The sequence below is a fragment of the Patiria miniata genome, unplaced genomic scaffold (genome assembly GCF_015706575.1).
Source record: "Patiria miniata isolate m_02_andy unplaced genomic scaffold, ASM1570657v1 HiC_scaffold_7, whole genome shotgun sequence".
Taxonomy (NCBI): Eukaryota; Metazoa; Echinodermata; class Asteroidea; order Valvatida; family Asterinidae; genus Patiria; species Patiria miniata.
The window spans coordinates 31,382,275-31,407,233 of record NW_024037074.1 but is presented as its reverse complement, the minus strand read 5'-3'; the positions used below and the strand labels follow the sequence as shown (position 1 = coordinate 31,407,233).

Below are 24,959 nucleotides of genomic sequence, written 5' to 3'. Positions count from 1 at the left end.
GCACCCTGCACGGGCGGTTTCCCAATCTTCGACGGCCTTGCCTTCTGCGGTGCACCCTGCACCGGCGGATTCCCTATCTTCGACGACCTTGCCTTCTGTGGTGCACCCTGAACCGGTAGATTCCCTATCTTCGACGGCCTTCCTTCTGTGGTGCACTCTGCACCGGCAGATTCCCTGTCTTCGGCGGCCTTGCCTTCTGCGGTGCATCCTACACCGGCGGATTCCCTATCTTCGACTGCCCCGTCTTCTGCGGTGCATCCTGCACCGGCGGATTCCCTATTTTCGACTGCCCCGTCTTCTGTGGTGCACCCTGCACCGGCGGATTCCCTATCTCCGACGGCGGATTCCCTATCTTCGACGGCCTTGCCTTCTGTGGTGCACTCTGCACCGGCAGATTCCCTGTCTTCGGCGGCCTTGCCTTCTGCGGTGCATCCTGCACCGACGGATTCCCTATCTTCGACTGCCCTGTCTTCTGCGGTGCATCCTGCACCGGTGGATTCCCTATCTTCGACGGCCTTGTCTTCTGTGCACCGGCAGATTCCCTCTCTTCGACAGCCTTGCCTTCTGCGGTGCACCCTGCACAGGCAGATTCCCGGTCTTCGACGGCCTTAATATTGCCTTCTGTGGTTCCCCCTGCACCGGCGGATTCCCTTTCTTTGACGGCCTTGCCTTGTGTGTTGCACCCTGCACTAGTACTGGCGGATTCCCTGTCTTCGACAGCCTTGTCTTCTGTGGTTCACCCTGCACCGGCCTTCCCTGTAATCGAGGGCCTTGCCTTCTGTTTTGCACCCTGCACCGGCACGGCGGATTCCCTATCTTTGATGACCTTGTCTTCTGTGGTGCACCCTTCAACGGCGGATTCCTTGTCTTCGACGGCCTTGTATTCTGTGGTGAACTATGCACCGGCAGAATCCCTTCCTTCAACAGCATTGCCTTCTGCGGGGCACCCTCCACCAACAGATTCCCTATCTTCGACGGCCTTGCCTTCTGTGGTGAACCATGCACCGGCAGAATCCCTATCTTCAACAACATTGTCTTCTATGGTGCACCCTGCAAGGGCAGATTCCTTATCTTCGACGGCCTTGCCTTCTGTGGTTCGCCCTGCACCAGCGGATTCCCTTTCTTCGAGGGCCTTGCCTTCTGTGTTGCACCCTGCACTGGCGGATTCCTATCTTCGACGGCCTTGTCTTCTGTGGTTCACCCTACACCGGCAGATTCCCTGTCTTCAGCGGCCTTGCCTTCTGGTTTGCATCCTGCACCGGCACGGCGGATTCCCTATCTTCAACGGCCTTGCCTTCTGTGTTGCACCCTGCACAGGCGGATTCCCTGTCTTCGACGGCCTTTATTGTCTTCTGTAGTGCACCCTGCACAGGCGGATTTTCTTTCTTCAACAGCATTGGCTTCTGCGGTGCACCCTGCACCGATGGCCTTCAAGTTGTCTTCTGCAGTGCACCCTTCAACAGCGGATTCCTTGTCTTCGACGGCCTTGTCTTCTGTTTTGCATCCTACACCAGTGGATTCCCTATCTTCGACGGCCTTGTCTTCTGTGGTGAACCATGCACCGGCAGGATCCCTATCTTCAACATCATCGCCTTCTGTGGTGCACCCTGCACCGACGGATTCCCTATCTTCGACGGCTCTGTCTTCTATGGTGCACCCTGCACCGGTGGATTCCCTATCTTCGACGGCCTTATCTTCTGTGGTGCACTGCCCTGCACAGGTGGATTCCCTTTTTTCAACAGCATTTCCTTCTGTGGTGCACCCTGCAACGACAGATAACCTATCTTCAATGGCCTTCAAGTTGTCTTCTGCAGTGCACCCTTCAACGGTGGATTCCTCGTCTTCGACGGCCTTGTCTTCTGTTTTGCCCCCTACACCAGTGGATTCCCTATCTTTGACGGCCTTGTCTTCTGTAGTGAACCATGCACCGGCGGATTCCCTATCTTCAACGGCCTTGCCTTCTGTGTTGCACCCTGCACCGGCGGATTTCCTGTCTTCGACGGCCTTTATTGTCTTCTGTGGTGCACCCTGGCGGATTCCTAGCTTTTGATGTTCCATGCACCAATGGGTATCCTGTCTTTTGTGGTAATCACTGTACCTCCGGCCTTAGCTAAGGCCTTGTCTTCTGTGATTCGTCCTGCATATCTCGGGGTCAGCAGTCTGTTGGCCTACTGTCGCCTGCTCCTGCCAGCTGTCTGACTGTCGGTGCCATAGCTGTACATCGATTCTAATTTGACGCGATCTTTTTACTGAAGCAGATCCTTTGGTTCACATCAACCGCTTATCCCGTGGCCCAAGGATTTCTTCGACGTCTGTACAAAAAAACTCCAAGGAGTCTTCCAACCTCCGAAAGTGAATAATGACATCGTATCCACGATTTCAGCCATAACTGTGTGCTTCGTCATTTTCGGTCGTGTTGCAAATTGCATTGAGTCAAATTATCCCATCACTACTACGATTTGTATCGAACGCCTATTGCCAGGTCCTTGTTTGTTCCCGTCGGCCAAACGCAAAGGTAAACAAACGAACTCAATCCCACTTCTCGATGCTCACTCATTGAACTCAGTATTCCGCCTGCCTCCTGGCATGGCAAGACAACCTCCAACCATGCCCATTGCGAGGGGGGGGGGGGCAGGCCCTCCCCCACCCCCTGACGAGCAACTGCCCCCCCCCCCTCCCCTATCGGCAAAAACCATAAGCGCAAAAAATGTATATTAAGTGTGTTTTTTCTTTTGGTGTACCCCCTAGTTTTTACTCTGCCCCCCCCCCCCCCCCCTTAATGCCCGGGGCTGGCGACGAGGCTGCCTCCAATAATAGACTCAATAATATAATTGTTATACAACGTATACTCATCGACCCTGGCGTCTGGCCAAACCCTTCACTCTCTCGCTGAAAAAAAGAAACCCACTTAAGACATTTATTTATAGGGCCTATGTCTGGAGCGCGCTTTTATCATCCAAATAGTTTGTGAGAGAGTGAAGAAAGCGAAGCTCGAGAGAGCGTCTTGGATTGCTACTGGATTATTAGAACGTGTCGCAATTGCAAATTGCCGTTAAGAAGAGCGCGCGCCCCCTGTAATTGTCCGGCACATGCTTTGCTGCTTTGAACAGCGCCTCCAATCGATGAAGTTGTCTTATTTTTTTTGGTCGGAGAGCTGGCGCTACATTTGGAACAGTGGAAATTAGTAGAAATCAGTGGAAATCATGGTGGTCACTCGGTAGGTGAGTGAAAACTCTGCATTAAAATAAAAATATGTGGCCCGAAGAGGTCCTTTAAACAATTGTTCCCAATTTTTAAAAGAGATATGGGTCTGGTTCCTTTGTTCGTGGTCATGTAGCCCCACTTGTGTGGCCGGTCTCGCCCTCGGTATTGCTGCGCTGCACCGTCGGCCACACGTCTTTCCAACCTAGTTTAGCAATAGCATTAGCATGTTTTGTCCAAACAGTTTTGGCGCAGATTTTGTGGGCACTTTTTTACATACCACTGCATACGGTTGTATTCTATGATGTCTCATCTTATACCCTCCGGGTAGATAAGGGAGGCCTAATCTTTCATATTTTTTGAGAAATGTTGCCATCTTTCTGGAGTCCATATGCGCCAGTTTCGGCCTATAAAAAACTCCTCACTACTACTACTAGTAGATGCGATGTGTTGAACGCGTCGTAAGTTCCTTGACAACGGCTTAAAGCCCGAGTCCATCATTTGCAGCTATCCAAAAAAGTAACTGGCGTAGTTATTGTTGAAAAACATACTGGTTGAAAGATAGTAAGGGGACTAAACTCTCTGTGAAATTATCCTTTCTGGCAAGCTCTCATTTTGAAGAAATCAACGAAAGAAGGCATTTCCAACGGTGCGTCTTAAGAAGCACCGTAGAAAAATTTAAATTAGTAGTTCGTTTTGTTATTCGGCGCAGCGCGCACAAGCATTGGAACGATGCACAGGCGCACACGGTTGCTTCGTCAGATCAGTGCGCGACATCACGTAAAGCTGCAATTCAAAACAATTCGAAACATGATTTAGCAACTTTTGATTGAGATTCTAGAATGCTGTTTTTCTCGGAATATAAAGCTGAAGCTGAGCTGAAACTTCATCAAGTAAGTTGTTCAGTATCCTTCATTAGATTTTGAACACTTTTGTTGCTTCAAACGAACAAAATGCACAAATTACAAATGATGGACTATATCTTTAAAACACGTCAAGTTACGACGTGTCTAGTGGTCATCGCAAAATACGAAGAGTCCCTTTCTAAGCCAGTTTAATGCCATAAACATGACAAAAACAAGATTATAATAATGCCGAGGCAATGTGTGTAAAGTTGTAAATAGAAAATTCATTGAATAATTGTGAATTAGACTGGAATATTGCAGTTGAAATTTCAAAGTAGCAATACTGTCCACGGAGAGCTTGTTTTCCTTTAAATTTGCATCGCACGGCCACCATTTTGTTTTACTTTGTAACAAATTTCGAGCTGAGATCCGACGACTCTTTGTTGAATATCAGACGACTATTTACTGTACGCTGACTAAATACATAAAACAGTCACATGTGCTATAAATACACCTGCGATGCATCGCACTTACGATGTGTTTCGTGAAATGGATCGCAGCCGCGACGCATCGTATTAAGTTTCGAAGAGTTTGATGAAATCGGGTGCAGGCCACACCTTCCGTGATTGTGTACAAAGTCTGTGTACGTGTACGTGTACATGTACATGTAGTAGGCCTACTGGTAGAGTCAAGAAATTTTTCTAAAGTATTTCCTTACAAAATTGGAAACGTTTCTCAGTCATGTCAGTCCCAGATTCAGGTAATCCTTGCTTTTAGGACCCTGTACCTATATAAGGTTAAAACTCCAGGTGCAGATCTGGGAGGGGGGGGGGGGTAAAAAATACCCCCAGCTCTGTCCCCCCCCCCCAAAAAAATATCATACAAATTCCTAAAAACTAATGCGAAATCCCCCCCCCCCCCCCCTGCTGCTGCTGTGACACCCAAAAAAGAAATTATACTGGTATAAACAGCGCCCCCTATTGAAATATGGTAAAATCCCCCCCCCCCCTCCCCCCAGTTTTTGATTTTACGGAGGCTTAGTGTCCGGAGAAAAAACCTGTGTACATTTTTAGATTTTTTTGCTGATGAAAATGGCTGCAGCATTACATGTAGGTCAGGGAACCAGATAGTTTACTGCCATGCCGTAACTCGCAGTTGAAAATCGCGTAACTCGCAGTTGAAAATTGCATCAGGGCTGCTGTAACGATAGCCACTGCGGTTAAATAAATGGCTGTCATCAAGCTGCCACAGGTGGTCTGAAGTGGATGAGATAAGCTATGGTTTATGGATCAAAAGATCACTGGTTCGAATTCACCAATGCCTATTTTACTACTAAAACTATCTTACTTCAAATTTATCGTTGGGATAGTTTTAATGTAGGGGAAAAAGAGTCCAAGAACCTAAGTGTCTTGCAGTGATTCCACTGAAATTAAACATGCTGAATCTACTGACATAGGTTCTCAGTGTGAACTGACAGCAAATTAGCGTTAGGAAGTACAATGTACATGTAAGTAATTCTTGCCAGGGATGGCAAAATATCCACTGCCAAAAACTAAACCTTTTTGATATTCACGATACAACAGAACAGAAAATGGAACAAGGAATTTTAACTTCAGGGGTGCAACATTTGAAATCTCCGCATCCAGCAAGTCTTAAAGGTAGAGTCCATCATTTGCAGCTATTCGAAAAGTAACTGGCGTAATTATTGTTGAAAAACTAACTTGGTTGAAAGATAGTAAGGAGACTAAACTCCCTGTGAAATTATTCTTTCTGGGAAGCTGTCATTTTGAAGTAATCAACGAAAGAAGGCATTTCCAACGGTGATTCTTAAGAAGCACCGTAGGAAAATTTAAATTAGTAGTTCGTTTTGTTATTCAGCGCAGCGCGCACAAGTATTCGAACGACGCACACGCGCGCGCGCGGTTGTTAGAATTCGTCGGATCAGTGCGCGACGTCGCGTATAGCTGCAATTCAAAACAATTCAAAACATGATTCAGTAACTTTTGATTTGAAATTGAGATCTTAAAATGCTGTTTTTCTCGGAATGTACAGCTGAAGCTTAGCTGAAACTTAATCAGGTTAGTTGTTCAGTATCCTTCATTAGATTTTGAACTCTTTTGTTGCTTCAAACGAACAAAATGCACAAATTACAAATGATGGACTCTACCTTTAATCACTTCGTCAATCAACTCAAACAGCTCAGTTAAAAAAAGAAAATAAGTGGAAGTAAAAAGGGGGGAAAAAACAGCTGGGGGTGGGGGGGATGTCATCTTGCAGTGATGTTTTGTATTGTATTGTAAAATGTCTGTTTATCATCTGTGTAATTCCTATTTTATTTAAGTTTATTTAAATGAATTTTTTTAACATTCTTACATTGTAGGGCCTACTCCTCAGTTCTCACTGAGTGGATCACCCAGGATAAATAAGAAATAAATCTATAAATAAATAAACTTAGGTAAAGATGACAAACTGACCTGGCAATTTGTGCACAAGAATGAAGTGATCATCTTTTTTCACATTGTGGCATTTGTTATTTCAAAATCAATTTTTAATGCTGGTCAGAACGTACATGAAAACAGTTTCGGGAAATCCCTTTTTCTAGATGTCAGTTTCGTTTCTCATGAATATCAAAAGTTTTTATTCGCAGTGCCATTTCTTAACCCTTTTCTAGATGTAAGCATACATTCACTCTGTGCCAAGTTGTCCTTTCAGTCAAAATCAATCAAGTGACTGTTTCCAACGGTTAAGAGTTCAGCCTACGCAAAGCAGGATCAACTGGCTGTAATCATTGGTAACTTGATACAGCTGTGCTTTGACTGTAGGGTGATCCAGCTGTGCCTACCGGTACTTCGTGCCTGCTTTTGTCTGTTGGCTGAATTTGACTAGTCACAGTGCTTGCTTGAAATTTGATAAATACCTTTGGTTAATAGCCTGTGTAAAAGGCATGGCAGGTGAAGAGGATTGACTTTTTGACTGTCTTTGACTGTACAGATAGGGGGGGGGGGGGGGGGGAATTGTCATTTTGCAGATTGATGTGACACTGTAGATTACTGTTCAGTTCTACCCCTCCCCCTCCCACGTTCCCCCCTCCCAATGTGGGGTTCAAAAGAAAAAAAACCAAAAAATGAAGGTAGCTAAAAAACCCTCCCAAATACAGCAGTCTACCTGATGTACATGTACGTATGCATGTGCACATTGTACCATAAATGTGCTTGCTGCACAGTTGAGATATTGGGAGTGCGGCTGTACAATGTAGTTCAAAAATGCCCAGAAAATTGGGGTTAGTACCGGTACAGACCGTTTTAAGTTGCATGCAAAGTGCATGGCAAAAGAGCAACCCAGAAAAAAAGGCTTCATCAGGGGGTTGAAAACAGTCAAAAAAGAAAACTGTAGGTTTTTTTTTTCAGTTGAAATTATAGTGCCTACATTTTAGAATTAATAATGTTCAAAGAGCATGAGTGCAGAAGAACTTTGAGAAAAGTTTGGCCTAAATTATGAATAAAGTTTATATTTCAACTCAATCTTTTTTTTCTCTCTCTTTCCCTCTCTTTCTTCTTCCTTGTAAGTGCAGCCTTTAAATGGCTGAAGATAAGTGCACTGCCAGAAACAGAGGCAAAAACGAGGCAAACCCCTTCTCTTAGAGATAAGGGTTCTTTTACATGCATTACACAACACACGGGACAGGCGGCTTTACCTCCCAACTGAAGGACAAAGCAATAATGGTTAAGTGTCTTGCTTAAGGACACAAGCGTCAAGACCGGGACTCGAACCCACACTCTGCTGATCAGAAACACCAGAGCTTGAGTCAGGTGTTCTTAAGTGCTTGGACATGACACTCCACAAAAGTTTCTCTCGCAAAAGAAAAAGACTGGAAAAGTTGCCTAACGTGTGCTTTGATTTACATATTTGTGAGCATCCCTCCCCCCCTCCTAACTTAACATGCTTAATGCCCACTTTCCAGTCTTCGGGGGTTTGTTGAATTTATTAGAATTCACATTTTTGGGTTTCCAATTTAATGTACTGGTACAAATGTACATTGTGGGCCTACATTTCAATACGGTAAATGTCTTTCTACACATACATGTACTTTCAATGTATGTTTTTAAAACAGAGCAAGCAGAGTACCAGTTTAATTGGTGATCAGATATCATGTGTATTAAGTTAACTCCATATGATATTGCATGATCAGTACGTTTGTATTGTAACGTTATAATATAAGGTGTACTGTCTCAATGAACCATAGGTTTGTACATCTGCGTGTTCATTGGTCAAATTAAAAGCCCACCCCCTTGGGTCTTCGCCAAGTTTGTGGGTGGAGCCAAAAACTGCCATACTTTATACACACGTGCAGTTAAGCAATGGCAAAAATGTTGGCACCGGATCAACTGGGTCTGAGTTTCTAGAAGGTTCGATCCGTTCCTCTTCCCGGATGGACCTTGCCCTGTTGTTCCTCTTCAGTGAACTTTCGATACCTACAAGGAAGCCTAAACCACCCCTGCACATCCTTGTTGGTTATCTTTTCTTTGATAACAACAGTGTCAGGCATCCTGTTTATCGAAGCCTTGAGTTTATACCTCCCTCCCCCCCTCAATTTTTTTTTTTTTCAGTACCTGGGAAACTAAGGTAGCTCTCTCGATGCCATATTTGGGGATAATTTGGTCCTGAGTTGTGCAGCCAGCTAGACGAGGAAGCAGGATGGACATGTGACAAAGTTGTTTTTTTTTCTTCATACAAATCTAGAACAAAATCAGAATCAAATGTACAATTTGGAAAGAAAACCTATTCAGTTTGTTCTCTTTTTCTACCCCACCACCCCCCCCCTTCCCCAAGTTAATAAGAAAAGAAATTGTGACAAAGCTGTCAGAATCTTGCCATGGCAGTGGATTGGATGTTCTAGTCTCTACATGTACCAAACTGGTATTCCCTTTGTCTGTTAATATTCCCGCCACCTCAAAGAGTAAATGAACTAAGACCCAGGTTCGAATCCTACTAAGGACTGTTAATTGTACCTACATGACTGGGGTTGCGTATAGACCTTATACATGTATATATGTGTCTTTATGACCCAACCCAGAGAATAGATAAACTTTTATAAAACTGTGACCCATGGTCCCACTGACAGGTAGTATTACATGTACTGGTCAAGTTCCTACCTAACTATTGTTTTCCCTACATCCTGACTGTGGACTCATAAAAGTTATCCATCCAACAACAAGGCCCCCCCCCTTCCCTTCATCAACCCCCCCCCCCCCAAAAAAGTCCCAATAAGGCCAAAAAAAAAAAAGTCTCCGGTTTCTGGTATGGAGCTTGCCCCAAAAGTGGTGCGGCGACGCGGCTTTTTTTTTTTTTTTACCTGTTTTTTGTTTTTTTTGGCTTCAAATGTCGGCTGATGACTGCAAATGGTGCCCGACTAAACTTAGTGCAAATAAATGGGAGTCCAGAGAGGCCACATAAATCTTATTCTCGATCATAACCCCATCTAAAAACACGTTAAAATTGTGCAGCAGCAGAATTCCAGTCAAACCAGTGAGTTTGGCGGTTTTGAAACATCATCTTGTATTGAAAAAAAAACGTTTTCATTTTGCCGACGCGCATGGCTACGGCGACGCGCGCGCATACCAGAAACCGGAGACTTTTTTTTTTGGCCTAAGGCAATACATTGCTGTTTAAATATTGGGCTGTGGATTATACTTATTCATCTTAATTCCCCTACCTCAAAATTCACCCCAAAGAGAAAGAGAGAGAAGAGGAAAAAAACAAGAAATGTGGCCAGTTTCAGTCAACAAAAAATTCCCATAGAAATTCATGAAAAAAAATGTGAAACACCCCCCCCCCCCCACCCCCTGCTCTGACTCCAAAACAGTTTTTATTGGTAATAATGTCCGCCTTTGCACAAAATACAGACAGAGCCAGCTTGGTTAGGGGGTATATGTACACTATTCTGTGATATAGTGTTAATTATCGGCAGATTTGAACAGCGCCCCAATTGAAAGTATGGTACGAGCCACCCCACCCACCACCACCTATTGATTTTCAGAGGCCAAGTGTCTGGAGGAAAAAAACCTGTCTACATTTCAGATTTCTTTGCCGATGAAACCCCCCCCCCCTGCGAAAATTCCGGGATCCGCCCCTGCAATGTTGTCAGAACACAACCAAACTGTATAGCCTTTAAGCTGAGGAGGGGTTTGTCCCTCTGTCCCCCCCCCCCCCCCCCCCCCCCCCCCCCCTCATTGCTGTACAATGTAGTAATTCCACAACAGTGAAAAGAAAACTCAGTGCTTAGCGCCATGAAATTGGGTCGAGCGTAACTACATCAAATATAATAATTTGAAACAAAGGGTGAAGGTTTCTGGCCCAGATTGTAGCAGTCCCAGTAAATCCCCTAAAGTTTGTTTTCCACTTTCACCCAGTTTCAACCCGGATCTGTTGGTAGAGTTTGTGATCAGGTCATTGTGCCAAAGGGTGCCAGGATCCAACTTCAATCTCATGATGTCATGTGATGGAAAACTAAACTTGATGTTGAGTTCCTATATACCAAACTTTTTTTCAATCTGAACTAACCCCCAATGCTTTAAATTCTTTTATTTTACCCATTTTGACCCAACACAGAGAATAGATTTAAACAAAATAATGAAACTGTTACCCACGTTTGAATACATATACCAGTAAGGCAGTATGGTCAAGTCCCTTTCTAACTATTGTTTTCCTTACATCCTGACTGTGGACTAATAAAAGTTATCCATGCAAAACCCCCCTTATCCCCTTGCCCCCCCCCCCCCCCCCCGCCCATCACCCCTTCTCTTCCCCCTCCTCTATCCCCCCCCCCCTGCTCTCTCTCCCCCCCCCCCCCCTTTCAATAAAAAAAAATCCTCAAAACAAAACAATCGGGTATTGTTACCCAGGTTCGAATTTCACCAAGTCAATAGATTACTTTTCAAGTATTTGCCTGTGGAGTTAACTTTATTTGTCTTAAAGACCCTACATGTACCTTATTCACCCCAGACGGAGAGAGAGAGAAAAAAAACCCCCAAATCCAGAAATGTCAATAATCAAATCCCTGTTGCTTTCCCTGCATCATGCCCCCCTTCAGCAAATATGACAGAGGTTCGAATCCCACCACAAGGCAGTTAAATTACTCCTCATGCACCTACATGTAGGTCTATGTGTAACATTCCTGTGGATTTCTCTGTTTCCCAGTTTCTGTGTGTATGTCTGATGTCCCCCCCCCCCCACCCTCCTCCCCCACTTTCACTGCCTTTCATCCATCTGGCAGAAAGGGCAACTGTATGATGAGTTGTACATGTCTCCTGAAATTCTTTTAATGTGTACAAAAATGTATGGTGCATGCTTATGAAAATATGGAGGGGTGTAGTTTTAGAAACATGCTTGGGGACATCTTGCATACATGCACATGTTTTCTGGCATGATTGGTTTTCGAAGGGCTTTGTCTCTGAAATGCTGGACATTACTTTCCATCCTCTGGTATAGCACAGGAATTTCATGAACTCTTTTTCCTAAAGGATTTAAACAAATTCCTTTGTTGTATTTTTAAGAGAGCTACTTTTAAGCTGCATGTATTTTCATCATCTTTTTCTTTTTTGCTTGTGAGTTCACACTTTCTTGTCCCATGATCCTTTTTTGTGAGTTTACGTAAAGCGTTGCACAGAAACATCAATTTGCTGATCTCAGCTCATCACTGTGGTTCCCAGTAAATGCACCTGTACAGCTCAGATTGCCACCACCCCAGGGATCTGGTAAAGTTTGCAGACCCTGGTCCCACCCTACTAACAGGTGCCACATCTGACAATCTAATTGATCATGTTGTTTTTCTCCTTTTTTTCTCATCAGAACTGGCCTAGATAGACGCTGTTTCCAGTAAACAGGTGAATTCCAAAATTTAGTACTTTCTTGACTTTCACTCACTTGGAGCCAATTGCAGGGAGGGGATCTTGTTACATTTTCAGAAGGGCACACTCAGTGCTTTAAATGATGAAAAGCTCAGTTTGCTTTGCTGCAATTCTAAGCAGGGTTTGAAGGAGGGGGGAGGGGTTGGGAAAGGGGACATAAGCCTCAAGGCAAAAAAAATGGACTTCTATTATTTAAATCCTTTTAACCCTATAACCTATCAAACTCCATCAAAGTCCATCTCCCCTTTGGGGGGATTTGGCAGACCAGCCATCTGTACCAAGTTCATCAAAATCCACTTGAAGTAGTGGTGGTCTTGTGGTGGATTTCAGCGGATTTGGTCCTGAAGCATTAACCAGGGTCAGTGATGGATTTTGATGGACTTGGTCCAGTACATAGTAAAAGACAGTAGGGAGTTAGGGTTAAAGGCCCCCCCCCCCCCCCCTTGCCGTTTAAAAAGGACACCTTCCCACATACGGTACACTGTCACCAGCTGCAATTCTAAGCAGGGTTTGAAGGAGGGGGGTGGTGAGTTTGTTTCTGCATTCAATAGGAGACGTTCAACAATAGAGGACAATAGGGTCCCCAATTCCCGAAGGTCCCCAATTTGGCGATGTGTACAAAACATAAGGGAGGTCTTCCTAAAAAGTTAAAGTACAAACAAAAGAGGGACAATAGGGGGTCCCCGATTGCAGGCAAATACACACTTGTGTGGGTGGGCAAGGGGACACAGGCCTCAAGGCAAAAAGTGGACAAGTTTCTGTCATTGAAATCCCATTAAAGCCCCCCCCCCCCCTTGCCATCAGAAAAGGGCACTACCCCACACTGTCACCAGCTACTGTCGTCAGAACACAACCAAACTGTACAATGTACAATGTATAGCCCTCCAGCTGTGGAGGGGTGTGTCCCTCTGCCCCCTTCATCCCAAAGTTATTCCACAACAGTGAAGAGAAACTGTGTGCCTGCATAGTGTACATGTGCAGTATGCACTTGTAGAATGTAGCAACGCCAGGACATTGGGTCCAGTGCAACATCAAATGTGACCATTTAAAAAAACAGGATGAAGGTTTCTGGCCCAGATTGTAGCTGTCCCAGTAAATCCCCTAAAGTTTGTTTTCCACTTTCACCCAGTTTCAACCCGGATCTGTTGGTAGAGTTTGTGATCAGGTCATCGTACCAAAGGGTGCCAGGATCCAACTTCAATCTCGTGATGTCATGTGATGGAAAACTAAACCTGATGTTGAGTTACTACATGTGTGTATACCAAACTGTCGAGTCCCTTCCTAACTATTGTTTTCCCTTCATCCTGACTGTGGACTCATGAAAGTTATCAATCAAAGACACCCTCCCCCTTCACCCCCCCTCCCTAACCCCTTCAATAAACAAAAATCTCAGTAACAAAAAATCTGGTAATATGGCCCAGGTTCGACTTTCAGCAAGGCATAACTATTGGGCTGTGGAGTTTACTGTATTTGTCTTAGATCCCATACCTCATTCACCCCAGAGAGAGAGAGAGAAAAAACCCATCAACCCAGAAATGTGGCCAATAATCGAATCCCTCTTTCCCCCTTCAGCCTGAGGGAATAGAAATTTAATAGGAAACTGTGTGCCAGGTTCGAATCCCACTATGAGGCCATTAAATGACTCCCCATGAGCCTGCCCAACATTCCCTGAAGAGTTTTAAACAGATTCCTATAAGCAGGCATGAGATTTTTTCAGACTTTTGTCTGAATCATAGAGATACCGATATAAAGAAATGCATTTTTTTCCCAGATCTTTAATCCAATTTTCAGACCTTTTTAAAAGTCTGAACTACATGTAATTTTAAGCTATGTTTATCATTATTTATTTTTGTTGCTTGTTTAAGTTCTCCTTCTTTTGATCATCTGTCTGAGCTCATATGAAGCATATTGCACAGAAACATCAATTTGCTGATCTCAGCTCATCGCTGTGGTTCCCAGTAAATTTCAACAGCTTATACTCCTGGCCCACCCCAGGGATATGGTAAAGATTGCAGGCAAGACCCTGGTCTCACCCTACTAACAGGTACCACATCTGACATCCTGATTGATCATGTTGTTTTTCTCCTTTTTTTCTCATCAGAACCGGCCTAGATAGACGCTGTTTCCAGTAAACAGGTGAATTTTAAAGCTTATAGTTGTTTTTTGACTTTCACCAACTTGGACCCACCCAATCTTGTTACATTAAGGCCTCTCGTAAACACCCCTCCCCCCCCCAAAAAAAAAGTTTATAAATTTTGCTTTGTTCAAAGATGCCAAACTGTCACAATTCACAGTTTCTAGTGAATAACTGAAAAATGTGACATACAGCAAAACAAGTCTGAAGTTTCCAATCATGTACCCCAAAACCTCCTTGCCCATTACTCCCTGTAGACTGTACTGCCCCAAACTGCCGGAGCACTCTTTGTTTTTCCAACTTCTCTGTTAGAGAACAAATACAAGTGCTAATGGGTTTCAACCCTTCAATACATTGCAGCACACTTTGCCCGCTCTTGGAGGTTGGTATCATTGTGTTAATAATTTGGGCGAATTTGCCTCTGTTTAGCACTGTCTTATTTAGCTGGGCTCCCTGCTAACAGTCTCTGTGGAATCCTTGATCTCTGTGAGATAGCTGCAGGGGCCCAGTTTGCAGGGGAGGGGTGATGGGAGGGGATGGGAGTGGGAAGGAAGGAGGGCTTCATTAGAATGGCAGACTTGATCAGTGTGCTTTAAATGGTAGAAAGCTCATTTGGCTTTGCCGCAATTCTAAGCTGGGTTTGAAGGGGGGGGGGGGGGGGGCAAGGGGACCCAGTATTCTGAAGCTCATCATTAAACTCCCATTACAGTTTCAAACAGTTCGAGGTTGAAGGTTCCTGGCCCAGATTGTAGCTGTTTCCTGCAAATCACCGAAGCTCATTTTCCACTTTCACCCAGTTTCAACCCTGGATATCTGTTGGAAGAGTTTGTGATCAGGCCACCATACCAAAGGGTACCAGGATCCAACTTCAATTGTATTCAAATATGCTTGATATCATGTGATGGAAAACTTTACTTGATGTTGAGTTCCTATACCGACTATTTGTTTTTGTTTTTCTTTGGGGGGGGGGGAGGTTTGAAATTCAAGAGGGTTTGAATAAGCTTTTTTTAAATTTCATTTCATGTCGGTACCATGTACAATACATGTGTATGTATTTCATTTTGACTGCCAGGCAAAATCAATCGGATTCCCCTATCACAGCTTGATCAGGCCTCCAGGCCCAAGTCCATCATACTCCATCAATATTCAGTCTAACCACGCCTGTAGGACCAAAATTCCCCCAAATCCACCAAAATGGGGGGATGGATTTTGATGGAGTTGGGGAGGTTAGGGTTTAAAGAAATGACGGGAGAAGTTACCGGGACATCACAAGGGGTCTGTATTTGCCAGGTACATGTACTTGTAACCTCCGCTGCAGCAAATCTACAATACAACTTTTCCATTGGCACATGTCTTTCTCAACAGGCGTTTTACAGGTAGTTCTATCAGGGCCATTCATTCGAACAATCCACTTCTGGCAATGTTTCATATCAAGTGGATGCTTGTCATTAAGAAACCAGAGCTGATTATGTGTAGAATTAGACACCTGAAATGAAAAGAAATAAAGAACAAAATCTGATAAAAAAACAAACCCCCAAAACCAGTTACATGTTGTTGCTTTATCAGATTGGACTGTTTCCAGTGAATTTTCACTTACAGCTCAGTTTCCCCCACCATAGGGATGTGGTATACTTGGCAGACAAACCCAGGTTCCAACACGTACTGGTACCAAATCTGAAACCCTAATTTATCATGTTGTTGTTTTTCTCCTTTTTTTTCCTTCTCTGTATCAGAACTGGCCTACTATAGACGCTGTGTCAGTAAAGAGGTAAATTTCTCATCTTATTCATTTTTTGGACTTCAACCACTTAGACTCATAGGATCGTGTTACATTAAGGACTTATGTAACACCCCTCCCCCCCCCCCCAAAAAAAAATAATAATTAAAAACAAGTTGATAAATGTGGCTTTGTCTGAACATACCAAACTGTCACAATTTGCAGTTGTTTCTAGTGAATTACTGAAAAATGTGGCAAGCTAAAAAAAAGTCTGAAGTTGACAATCCTGTGCCCCCTCAAAACCTCCCTGCCCGTTACTCCCTGTACCGCCCCAATCTTCCCGAGCACTCTTTGTCTTTTCTGACTTAAAAGTAAAAAATACAAGTGCTAAGCCAAAAAAATAAAAGTTCTGCTTCTGATTACATGGCATCCGAAAATTGGGTAGGTACATGTAGGTAGGGAATTTTTTTCGGCCAATTTTTTTTGTGTACGATCACATGGAGGCGTCTGCGTGTAGTCATGGGTAAAAGATAGAAATTGATGGTTTGGGGTGATTTTTCTCATTTTTTCCATTAAAAAATTAGAGAAGGGGCTGTCAGATTAGGGTAGGTAGGGAAACCGGAAGCAGAACTATTTTTTTGGCCTTATGCTGATTATGATGGGTTTAACCTTCAACACACTTTGCCCACTCTTGGAGACTGCTATCATTTTGTTACTAAAGTACTTGTAGTGTGCACTTGACCACTGTTAGCATTGTAGATGTAGCTGGGCGCACTGCTAACAGTCTCGTCCGTGGAATCCTTGGTGTCTGTGAGACAGCTGCAGGGGTCCAGTTTGCAGGGGGATCCGGAGGAGGGGGGGAGGAAGGGGGAGGGAAGGGGAAAGGGAGGGCTGCATTTTTCAGAAGGGCGCAATCAGTGTGCTTTAAATGATGGAAAGTTCATTATTGCCACAATTCTCAGCAGGGTTTGAAGGAAGGATTGGGAGGGGGGGGGGGCAAAGGGACTCGGGGCTCATGGCAATAAATGGGCTTGTCGCTTTAAACCCGTTAAAGTTTAAAACAGATGGAGGATGAAGGTTTCTGGCCCAGATTGTAGCTGTTCCAGTAAATCTGTGAAGCATGTTTTCCACTTTCACCCAGTTTCAACCCTGGGGATCTGTTGGTAGAGTTTGTGATCAGGTCACCGTACCAAAGGGTACCAGGATCCAACTTCAATTGTATTCAAAGATGCTTGATATCATGTGATGGAAAACTAAACTTGATGTTGAGCTCATCTACTGACTGTTTCGGGGTTTTTTTTGGGGGGGGGGGCAGTTTGAATTCAAGAGGGTTTGAATAATGTAGCTTGGCGCACTGCTAACAGTCTCATATTTCATTTTGTTCTTAATTTTTTTTTAATATTTGAAACTTCATGTTGGCACAAATGCATTTCTTCTTGATTCATGGATGCGGTTGCCATAGAGACAGTCAAAGTAAAGGAAAAAACTGATGAATGAGTTCTACACAAGTGCAACACAGCTCTCAATTCGGTACTCACGCTCGTCATTTTCCTCAAAATTAATGGGTGTGATGCAGCAATTGTTGCGTTGCTTATTTACATGTAGTCAGAAAGTTGAAATTCTAGGGCCAATGATTTCCAGCTTCACACAGGGAAATGGATGAAACTGACAGAATCCCCCCTTGAAAAAGAACTTGGCATTATAATATCAATCCTTTAGTGTGTCTGCTCAAAATTTGCTGTTGAAATGCCAATTTCAACCCCCCCCCCCCCCCCCCCCGGCAGATTTTGTTGACAATTTTTTTTGTCAGCAATGATTTGAAGTGTTTATAGAGTTCTTCTGACATCAATCCCAACAAAGAAAACCCGCTCAACAACCATTACAATGCGCCGTGAAATTGTCCATATAATAATATAGTATACATAATAATGGTCAGTTTTGAAGAGCGCCCCATTTGGAAGATTGGATACATGTTGTTGCTTTATCAGATTGGACTGTTTCCAGTGAATTTCTACCTACAGCTCAGTTTCCTTCACCGTAGGGATGTGGTATAGTTGGCAGACAAACCCTGGTACCAACACGTACCGGTACCAAATCTGAAAACCTAATTTATCATGTTGTTGTTTTTCTCCTTTTTTTCCTTCTCTGTATCAGAACTGGCATGCTATAGACGCTGTGTCAGTAAAGAGGTAAATTTCTCATCTTATTCATTTTTTTTGACTTCATCCACTTAGACTCATAGGATCGTGTTACATTAAGGACTTGTGTAATCCTCCCCCCCCCCCCCGAAAAAAAATTAAAAACGAAACAAGTTCATAAATGTTGCTTTGTCTGAACATACCAAACTGTCACAATTTGCAGTTGTTTCTAGTGAATTACTGAAAAATGTGGCAAGCTAAAAAAGTCTGAAGTTGACAATCCTGTACCCCCTCGAAACCTCCCTGCCCATTACTCCCTGTACCGCCCCAATCTTCCCGAGCACTCTTTGTCTTTTCTGACTTAAAAGTAAAAAAATACAAGTGCTAAGCCAAAAACACTGCTTCTGATTACATGGCATTCGAAAATTGGGTAGGTATATGTAGGTAGGGAATTTTTTTTGGCCATTTTTTTGTGTATGATCACATGGAGGCGTCTACGTGTAGTCATGGGTAAAAGATAGAAATTGACGGTTTGGGGTGTTTTTTCTCATTTTTTCCATTAAAAAAGTAGAGAAGGGGCTGTCAGATTAGGGTAGGTAGGGAAACCGGAAGCAGAACTATTTTTTGGCCTTATGCTGATTATGATGGATTTAACCTTCAACACACTTTGCCCACTCTTGGAGACTGCTATCATTTTGTTACTAAAGTACTTGTAGTGTGCACTTTACCACTGTTAGCATTGTAGATGTAGCTGGGCGCACTGCTAACAGTCTCATCCGTGGAATCCTTGGTGTCTGTGAGACGGCTGCAGGGGTCCAGTTTGCAGGGGGGAGGAGGGGGGGGGGGGAGGAAGGGGGTGGGAAGGGGAAAGGGAGGGCTTCATTTTTCAGATGGGCACAATCAGTGTGCTTTAAATGATGGAAAGTTCATTATTGCCGCAATTCTCAGCAGGGTTTGAAGGAAGGATTGGGAGGGGGGGGGGGGGGGGGGCAAAGGGACTCGGGGCTCATGGCAATAAATGGGCTTGTCGCTTTAAACCCGTTACAGTTTAAAACAGATGGAGGATGAAGGTTTCTGGCCCAGATTGTAGCTGTTCCAGTAAATCTGTGAAGCTTGTTTTCCACTCTCACCCAGTTTCAACCCTGGGGATCTGTTGGTAGAGTTTGTGATCAGGTCACCGTACCAAAGGGTACCAGGATCCAACTTCAATTGTATTCAAAGATGCTTGATATCATGTGATGGAAAACTAAACTTGATGTTGAGTTCGTCTACTGACTGTTTTGGGGTTTGGGTTTTTTTGGGGGGGGGGGGGCAGTTTGAATTCAAGAGGGTTTGAATAATAATTCATGTTGTTCTTAATTTTTTTTAATATTTGAAACTTCATGTTGGCACAAATACATTTCTTCTTGATTCATGGATGCGGTTGCCATAGAGACAGCCAAAGTAAAGGAAAAAACTGATGAATGAGTTCTACACAAGTGCAACACAGCTCTCATTTCGGTACTCACGCTCGTCATTTTCCTCAAAATTAATGGGGGTGATGCAGCAATTGTTGCGTTGCTTATGTAGTCAGAAAATTGAAATTCTAGGGCCAATGATTTCCAGGTTCAAACAGGGAAATGGATGAAACTGAGAGAATTCCCCCTTGAAAAAGAACTGGGCATTATAATATCAATCCTTTAGTGTGTCTGCTCAAAATTTGCTGTTGAAATGCCAAGTTTATTAACAACTATGTTTTTTTTTACTACTTTAGTTGATATCCATTCATGTTAAGATGAAATAAATAACACAGACAACAACAAAAACAAACTTAGCACTGTATGTTTCACTGACTGATGCAGAACTTGTACATTTTTTGGATTGATCCTGTCAGAAAAAGAAAGAAATAATTTCATTAGAGATTTACCTGTGCATGTATGTGCGTATTTTGTTTGTACAAAAAAATCTAGGGGTTGGTGAATTACAATCCGAGCACAGGGGAGAACAAACATTTTTTTTTACTCGAGAGATCATTTTGTTGAAAATGGTACTCAGTTGTGAGTTTGTGTGCTTAGTCTATGGGTGAGTGTTATCTTATGGGGACAAAGGGAAAGACAATGCCTTGTTCTCGATTGTCAGGGGGGGGGGGCGGATGTAGAGTATTACAATCCCAGAACCCCATTTTAATTGGCACACCCCTGCATCCCTCGATTGATGTCCATATTATTATCATAAAAACAAAGCCATATCGCTTGGAGGATGATATTAATGGAGCCAGCATAAAAAATATTACGTAGGGGGCTTACATTTTACAGAAGGATGAAAATAATTGAGGAAAATAGAATTACCAGAAGCAGTGTATAAGGACTTCAGGACATGTATGACATGTATGAGGACTTGAGCATGGAATGTTCTCGGGGGTGGAGGATGGGCCACCTGCTGGGTGTGGGGGGGGGGGGGGGGGGGGGGCGGGGGAATCAACTTCGCGGATTATGAGTGAGAAAATACTCCCATGTTTTTTTTGGTCTTAATTATCCTTCTCTGAGGGAAGGGGGTCTGATTGATTGAGTTTAAAGCCTTCACACAAATCTGCCCCCATCCCTGCTGTATATCAACACACATTAAACGTCTCATTTTAGTACCACACCCCGTTGATCGATAGCACTATTTAACACATGGTACATGTACATATCCCAGTTACTGTCCATACCAGGAAAACCCATATGTTGACTGAGATTTTTAATCTTGCACACAAAATGTATGCGTGTATGCTGTGTACATGTATATCTATGTACATACATGTACATGTAGGCCCCCTAAATTAACCCACTGCCTTCAGCCTTCAGGCCTTAAATATATGGCTGTATTTTTGAAAGGCCTTTATAATAAGTTATCATTGTAATTTTATTAGAAAGAGCTCAGTGTTGCTTTCTACAGTTTTGGATTGAACCATTTTTAAAGTCTTAAATTGTTTAATTTTTTTAGGGGGGGGGGTGGACCAACAGTACTTTGGGAAAAGTGGGGGGGGGGGGGGTGTTAGACGCCGTCTGACTACATGTATAGAAAGTGCAGTTCACAGATGTATACATTTATGTACACATACATGTACATACATGCGCATTTACGCTCATTACAATTATGTGCAAGATCTGTGTAAAAAAGGAGATGAGCAATGCATCTTACAGCTGTAAAACCATTGGGGAAAATATAGTCTAGGTACTTTAAATACATGTAGGTTAAAATCTTAACACATTTCTTATTGGGGGGGGGGGGGGGACAACACCATTAGTGTCCCCATCCAGATATTATTGTTTGGAGGGGGGGGGGGGACAAGTCATCCCCCAATTTTGAAATTAACTATGCCACTTTTTTTGCACATGCGTGTGTGATTTGTGTGATGTGAGTACACACACACATAATGAGTAACCAGTTTTCGAACAGACGTGTGATATGTTCTAATTATTGAAAGTCCTGTTTTAATATTACAATTCATACAAAAATGTAGAAGCCTTGACTATTTGCTTTTTGCCATGAAAAAAATGAAAAAAATGGCATATAGCACAATGTACAATGTGCTAAAAAAGTGTTTGGGTTAATTAGACTATTGAACAATTCATACATTCCAGAGATAACAAGAATTGTAATTAAGCTTATGGTGTACACACCCAGATTGATGGAATGGCCCATATTGACCATTCCATGAATGTGAGGTCCAAAAGTGGGTCATTTGTTTGTGTCCCCATATACCTGACCTGTGTACATAATTTGTCATGCAAGTATTTGCCATTAAAATTGACTTCAAACTATTTTCTATTTGTTAGGCGGGACTTTTTTTTTACGTAATCACTCATGGAGGTTTAAAGAAAGTGTCCTGAATTTACAAAGTCTTACATCAGATGTACCAGGACACAATAAAACGGTCCGAAATTTATGAACTGACACATGCGTAGGCGCATGTCCGAATTATTGGCTACGGCTTGAAATCCCCCCCCCCCCCCTTGAGTCTATGGGAAGTGGCTGCAGCGGCTATCATAGACTTGTGTGTGTCTAATATGATCAAGCCGTAGCCAAGTAATTCTGACACGGCCCTACTGTAGTGTATACATTGTATACGTACGTGTATACACTTTACATGTAGGTACACATGTACACATATTTATGTGCACACAATGAAGTTACCAGTTACAATTAGTTTAAGATTTGACTGTTGAGGGCAGTGTTTTCAAGCCGTATATGATCAAGCCGTAGCCAAGTAATTCTGACAATGCCCTACTGTAGTGTATACATTGTATACGTACGTGTATACACTTTAGGTACACATGTACACATATTTATGTGCACACAATGAAGTTACCAGTTACAATTAGTTTAAGATTTGACTGTTGAGGGCAGTGTTTTCAAGCCGTATATGATCAAGCCATAGCCAAGTAATTCTGACAATGCCCTACTGTAGTGTATACATTGTATACGTACGTGTATACACTTTAGGTACACATGTACACATATTTATGTGCACACAATGAAGTTACCAGTTACAGTTAAGATTTTAAGATTTGACTGTTGAGGGCAGTGTTTTCATTTAAGTGGAGATAGAAGTCAAGATCCTTTACTGATCATGTGCACATACTATGTGCATGTACAGCCACAGCTGGTATGAGAGCCAAGGTTTGGCAATTACACACGAGTCTATGACAAGTGACTGCCGCTACCATGGACTTGTGTGTAATATCAAGCCAAAGCCAAGTAATTCAGGCGACCCTACATCGTGTATACAGTGTACATGCATATACTTTTTCAGATACAAGTGTACACACGTGTACATGTGCACACAATTACAATTACATGTAGTTTAAGATTCGACTGTTGAGGGCAGTGTTTCATTTAAGTGGAGAAGTCGAGATCCTTGAGAGAACATGTGCATATGCGGCCATATCTGGTATGAGAGCCAAGGTTTGGAAAATGGCAATGAATAAAGCATTTTACCCCATTTCTTCTTTTTTCCCTGTTTTTTTTTTAACACTTAGGAGCTTTAAATTCATTAGAAAGACGAACTGGGTTGTATCCTACAATTGTAAAGGTGGTAACGATGATTTGGTGATTAAATTGCAATAGTTTTGATTGATGGATTGTTTTCTTTATTTCATTTTCCAGAATTTTGTTGGGGTGAGTGGTGAATGTCTGCAGGCTGCTGAAGGGAAAATTTCTCTGGAACTTCAAGAATTATATTTTTCTTTATTTATAAAGCACACCTATTCTACATTATTGTTGCTCAAGGTGCTACATCATTATTGGCCATTGGGCCAATGAAAAATTCCAAAGTCAATCTCAGCTCCCTGGGGAGTATACAGCTCGATGCTGCCATTTTGGCTCAAAGTAGCTGAAATCAACCACAATAGCCATCTCTGCCCTCACAGGTACCCATTTACTCCTGGGTGGGTAGAAGCAATGAGTGACAAAGTGTCTACCATGGTCACACACACCATAACCCTAGGCTGGTCTCGAACCCACAACCTGCAGACCAGGAATTAAGTACGGCACTCCACAGAAAAGAAAAGACAATGAAAGGATGTCTCGGATTTGGACTCTGTGCACAAACTATAGAGGGCGCTTTGCGACCACAATTTCAGTGGGAGCAACACATCAAGTGTACTTAACTGGTTCAGCCGAAAATGGCGAAGTACACACGACTTATTGTATCTGATGTGCACAAGCCCAACGCGTCAGGCCTCAAACTGAAGGGGGGGGGGGCGGAGTGGGAGTTGTCCCTAGGGCTGTCCATTTTTACATAATTTAGTAAGTTGATTATTTGAAGCAAGTTTTACATGTGCCTCACGCCATGTCGGTCGACTCTATTATAGGCCACGAAGTGTTTTGCAGCATTATAACTGTCGAGGGCTTTAACCTCCTAAGAGGATGGGAGCAATGAAACGAAGTCAACAAAATGTGGCATCAGAGAAAACGCTGCATCTTTACTATTAAAATAACATCGCAATTGCGTGTAAACTGCGTTGTTCGCTGTTTTTTTTTTCTCTCTCTTTGTTTAAAATATTTGAGCCGGCAAAACTTTATTTGAATATTCAGTTGATTATTCATTTGAATAATCAGTATACATGTATTCGCGACAGCCCCAGTTGTAGTATCTTTCTCATAACCTGACTTGACTGTGTGGCAGATTTTGTGCTTGTATCATCAAAGGCACAATTCCCCCAGATTTCCCCGATGTGCCCTGCTATGTAGGCAACTACATTAGGGTCACTTTCATGGCAATATATATGTTTTTTAATCTAACAGGCCCTTCGCGGAAACAATTTATATTAAGCAGGAAGCAGGAATTTTAATTTGTTTTGTGGCGCCAAGTGCTCCGACTCCAAAGTGGCATAACCATGATAACGTGTTAAAATGATTCTGTGTACATGTAATTTCATGTCGTGCTTTTTGGCAAATGTTTGGAGAAATAAAAATGATTGACTGATTTCAGAAATGGCCTCCTAAAACTGATTTTTTTTTTCATTGTCTTAATGTGTTTATGAAGTTTTTTGGGGTCAAATTCTGTCACTTATTGGACCAAAAAAAAGTCTTCGGTTTCTGGTATGGAGCTTGTCCCAAAAGTGGTGTGGCGACGCAGGTTTTTGTTTTTTTGCGCCCTATTTTCTTTCCTTCAAATGTCGGTTGATGTTGCAAGTGACAGTTCGATCCCCGTAAAACTCTTTAAAAAAAATATCCGTCCAGGTGGAGCTTGAGGAGACCTCAGTAAGGCCATAAAGCTTGAGAATTCTGCACCCACTTAAGATCTTGACCGACGCAAGCATTCTTCAGGAAATTTGGATCGTCAAGACAAAAATTTTGCCGACGCGCATGGCTGCGGCGATGCGCGCGCAGACCAGAAACTGGAGACTTTTGGGGGGGGGGGGGGGGCCTTTACTTTAGTAACTAATTAAAACTGTAAATCTCCTGCAGGTGAACTTGACCAAAAAAAAGAACTTAACACTTGCAAACAAGTCGAATTCTCAAAAATGTAGTTGATAAATTTATTGGAAA

At 43.0% G+C, this 24,959-nt stretch overlaps 1 long non-coding RNA gene across 1 annotated transcript; it reads left to right on the top strand.

Annotated features, from left to right (window-relative positions):
- Positions 1-2,990: 2,990 nt before the first annotated feature.
- LOC119745632 lies at positions 2,991-24,402 on the top strand. Its single transcript, XR_005273638.1, has 5 exons — positions 2,991-3,221; positions 11,895-11,929; positions 14,055-14,089; positions 15,821-15,855; positions 23,073-24,402. It is a non-coding gene; the product is annotated as an uncharacterized LOC119745632 (long non-coding RNA).
- Positions 24,403-24,959: the final 557 nt, after the last annotated feature.